Below are 4,987 nucleotides of genomic sequence, written 5' to 3' on the forward strand. Positions count from 1 at the left end.
TTATTTTTTCTCCTTTTAATTGGTACCACATTCGTGATAAGCATGCCAAACACAGGCTGCAACCCGAAGTGCAATCGCTCTCAACAAGCTCGTGCAGGAAGCTGTTTTGTTCTGTGAGTCTCTATTTAAAGATCCGCATTTCTAAATTAAGTTGCAAAAAAAGAGCCATGTTTCTAAGGTGTGTAGCTGCTGTGCCGTCCAGGACACTTATGTGTTTTGTGTGTGTGTGTTGAGACAGTTTGGGGTTGAAAGCCCTATGGGCTTTGTAATTGAAGGAAGCTGATCCCCACAACAAATTATAATAGATTTCACCCCCCTTCAAATCTCACAAGGAACTAACTGTAAATTAAATCTCTCATGAATCATGGCAAAGTCTATCTTCACACATGCGTTCATACCTACATAAGTAATATGGTGACTCCAAACACAGGACAGTGAGAGAATTCTCCTTCCTGCTGGGACAGGGTGTTCTGTGTCCTGGGGCCCAATTAAACTGCTCCTCTTAAGCGGTTTCAGTGGGAAGCTTGTGTTGTCCCAGAGAGTCGGATTTGAGTTGAATGGGGCGGTCCTCGCAGCGATCGTTGTGCCTGGGGCTCTGGAGGTGTGTGGGGTAACGGGGGCCAGTATAAATGTTGTTGTGCGAAGGCAGGCATCTCCACAGGCCTCCGTTCGAGTCACTACAACAACGCTGTGGGAGGTGGGGAGGGGAGGAGGGGGCTGTTCTTTGTATCAGCTACCCTCCGGGATACGGGGGGGGTGGCTACTTGAGAAATCATCCCATCTCCCCCCTTTCCGCTCCGGCATATCCAGAACCATCCATTCACGTCCGCAGCAGGAGAGCGGGGGATTACTCCGGGCGAGCGCTGTGAATTCCAGAGAGTGCTTTCTTTCCATCTCGCAGCTGGTGGCAAGGGGATATTGCAACATGAAAGCAGCCCTGTCAGTATCAATCATCGTTACTCGCGCCGCTACATTCCAGAGTTTCTGCTGGCCTCATTTTTTTTTTGTAAAACTCCACAGTGACTGAAAGGACCCCCCCCCCTCCCGGCTGGGATACTGCTAGGTGATTCATTCCAGTTTTTCGGCTCGCTTCGTCCTCAGTCATGGATACTGGGATATGTCCTCTTGTAGTGTACTGTTGCTGCTGCTGCTAGCTCTCCCCTCCCATGTGTTCCCATTAGCTTGGAGCCCATTTGTAAATAACGTCACGCAAATCTGCTGTTCCGGACTCTCGCCCCCTTGCTAAGGGTCTGCTAAGTTTACATTTCCCCCTCAGTCCCCCACTGCGTTCTGCCTCTTCCATAGAGAACGGAATAACACTAATAAGCCAGCATGACCACACTTGCACCTTACTCCCCAGTCTGCTTTCCAGCATCCCAGTTCATTATCCCCGTGATGCAAATGCTCTGTTAAAACATGGAAAAAGTTATTAAGAAATAATATTCACTAACCAGTGTCTCCTGTGTGTGAGAGACATGACAATCCTGTCTTTACCTCTAGAGGTACGTGACTTTTCAAATAAATTAAATCGCTGAATGTCCAGTTTGCGTCCAGACATCCCTGGAAGAAGTCCAAATACTAAAGGAGTGCTCCATCCAGGTGCACCTCTCTGAGCGAGCAGTAGAGCAGTAGGGCTTTCCCCTTCCCCAGAAGGGGCTTCACACACTTGACTTGGACTTTCCTGAACACTTTGAGCTCCAACAGGCAAGCCTGGACATTTAGCATTCACATCACCTGCACGTCGCCCGAGATCAATGGACTTGGAATATCAGATTGCACTCAGGTTCTGTCTTGTAAGGTGCTCTCTGGAGGTAAGCCACAAGATCTTAAGGTAAAGAAGAAGTACAAAAAACCCAGAGTTTTGGAGATCTTATGGGATTAATGACAAGTAACACACGCACTGTATACCTAGGCTTTTCAGTGGGATTATCACTAACACTTTAATCTTCGTGAGGTTTAGGGTTAGTTTAGTGCAGTGAACATATAGTTTAAACATGCTGTGCATTGGAACCCATAATGCCTGGTCCTGCTCAACGCCAGTTAAAGGTGGCACTGAATTTGCCACCCTGTGATTAAAAGAAGTGCCTGTAAAAACAGACAAACTGGACTCATTGCAGCTGAGTAATAGGCGCTGGCACACCCAGCGTTTCAAAAGCCTCACTGTAAATATTTATTTGGCCAGATTCCCTTCACAGTTAATTTTTCTTGTGCTGGCCAGGGACGGTGTTTGAAACGAGATTAAAGCAGGTTCCTCTTAGATACAATAGCATGCGGGCAGGTGCCAACATGTAAACTACTCAGGCTAAGTGCAGCCCTGCTGGCCTGGCGGCACGATGTGAAAAATTGATAGCACAGTTTAATTTTAGCTGCAAGCATTTCACGGGCCTTCTGTAGGTGACAATGATTCCACGTTCAAAGCCTCGGATGGAAAGACCAGACAGAAGCCGACTGAGGGAGATGTTAAGTCAGGGAGCCATACTCTGGCGAGTCTAGACACAGGATCAGATTCTGGGCACTGACACTGCACGACCCCCTTCATGTCTGCTGTGTTTTAGCACTTGCTTTCCAGAAGCATACACTTCTATTCAACAAAACCCCGTTACATTTGGAAAAGGATGTCCCTTTTACTAGTATCTTGAAAAAAGGGAGCAGAGAAAATGGCTAGAGTTAAAGTAAATGTCCAAACACTCAAGTCAAACACAGGGCTATGGTTTCACCGTGGAACGCTGGGGCCTTTCATGAAGAACAAGTGAACGATGACATCACAGGGCTACTTAGGAATAATTTTCTTGTGGTAAAAATGTTTTTGTCCAACAATTATTGAAAAATGTTAAGAGTCACTGTATGTGCTTTACATTTTCGCTTAAAATCTTACCACTTCTTCACTGTATGATAAACACAGCTTCTGAAACATGCTTATCAGCCACAAAGATATCAAATATATGCTGGACTAATGAGTCACGTGAGGGAACAGCTTTAGTGAAGGAATCCATTCGTGTGAGGTGGCTGAATCCCTGCGATAGTTGACAAAGAATACACCTCTCTTCAAAACGCTTGCTGAAGAGATGAAAATATGCTTATCATTTACATCAAATGCAAATCTTTTTAAACTGACTCCAATGCTGCACTTCCCTGATTCTTTCTTATATCCCATCTATACAAGTGTTTAATTTATGCATATCATCATAAGCATAGCGTGTATTTATAAACTGCATTTTATAACAAATGAGGCTTTACTGCACTGAACTCACTCCCCAGCCACATCCAGAACTACACCTGAGAACAGAGTCCAAGGGAAAGGGAACACTGAGATGAGACGCTTCACTGGTGACAGGCTGGTCTCATTGTGCCTCCTGTTCTCAGTTTTCCTTCTGTCCTCTGGGTTCTGTTTCGCTGTTTGTTCTGAAGAGTTCCGCTGGGCTGACACTGCCCGTGTCTTTGAGGATTGTGAACATTTGTATCAGGTCTCCTCGTGGTCTTCTCTGTCCGAGACAAACGAGCTCCGGTTTCTTCAGCCTGTCAGTGTGGGACAGTCCATTAAGCACTGGGATCTATTATGTTGCTCTTCTCCGGACTAATTCCTGAGCAGTAACATCTTGTCTATAAGTGGTCACCGAAATTGTACACCTTATTCTAAATGAGGTCTTAATAGTGAATTATTTAATTTTAACATCCCTTGATTTAAAATATATGTTTGTAACTATAGATCTCCATACATTTGGCCTTTTATTGCATCTAGAAATAGGTAGATTCTTCTACCCATGTTTCCAATTTTATATCTAGAATTTCTGTTTTTGCTACCTGTATGTAAATATTTTTAACTTTCCATTAATCATGATCTGCTATGTGTTTCTTCCATTCTTAAATTTGATCTAATCCTTTTTTTTAATTGCATTTCCTACTTCAAATGTGTTTGCTGTTCCTCCTAGACAGGTTTTGACTGCAAACATGTCAGGCTGACTCGCTATATCAGAATCCCGATCATTGCTATAAATTCAAGAGGGTCAGCGATCCTGTGGTACTCTAGTAAACACATCATCCCAGTCTGAGCATTCATTCCATATCTGTCTTCTTTGTTTTTATTCACTAATCAATTTTTAATCCAAACACACACATTTCCCAAATGCCTACCGCCAGTCATTTTGGGACTTGTGTCAATACTAGAGTTCTAGAAGAACTTTTTATTTATTTTAGCCTCCACTGCAATATTCCTTTCCAACGTCTCTCTTTGCTTTTCCTCCTATCTTTTTTAACCCGTGCTTACAATTCTCTGGCATCTCTTTCGCTTTACATGTATCCAAGTTTTCTTTTCCCTTATTAACTTTCTTATTGATTTGGTAACCATTGGCACACCATTATTAGCTTTCGATGTCCTCGCTTTTAGGACAAATCTGTTCTGCAATAGAAGCAAAATATTTTAAAACGTTTGCCATCCTCCCTCCACTCTTCCCACACCCACCCTGTCTTATTCCTCCGAAGTCTGATTTCTTGAAATTGTGTCTTGCCGGAGAAGACGAGATGGATAGCACCTTTCCCCTACAGGTGTCCCAAGCGGTCATGAACTCGGTTTGCCAATTCTGTTTCTGCAGGTCGCCTTGCTGTCGCCTTTCCCCAGTGTACGTGCGATGACTTCCAATAAAAAAAAACCGCTTCTGCTTATGCACACAAGTTGTTCGTGTCATTGCAGGACGTTCAGCTCTCATTATTATCTGATTCTGGTGGTCTACCGTGTGTAACAGTGTACCTCTGGCATGTTCATTTGTGTTAATTAGCCGGACCGGTATACATCCAGAGAATTCTGATTCCTCTAGTTTTAGTTCCAGAGCCTGAAATCTCGGTTCGATCTGTAACGCTACACCTCCCGTCTCTGCAGCGTGTATTTACTAATGTTGCCTTCATTCCCTCGCATTCCGACAGCCGTGTCCCTGAGATCCCAAAAACGTTACCAGTGTCTGCTGGTGGATTCCCTTTCCCCCACACAGCTTGT

Source organism: Lepisosteus platostomus, chromosome 11, assembly GCF_059453375.1.
Source record: "Lepisosteus platostomus isolate fLepPlt1 chromosome 11, fLepPlt1.hap1, whole genome shotgun sequence".
Classification (NCBI taxonomy): Eukaryota; Metazoa; Chordata; class Actinopteri; order Semionotiformes; family Lepisosteidae; genus Lepisosteus; species Lepisosteus platostomus.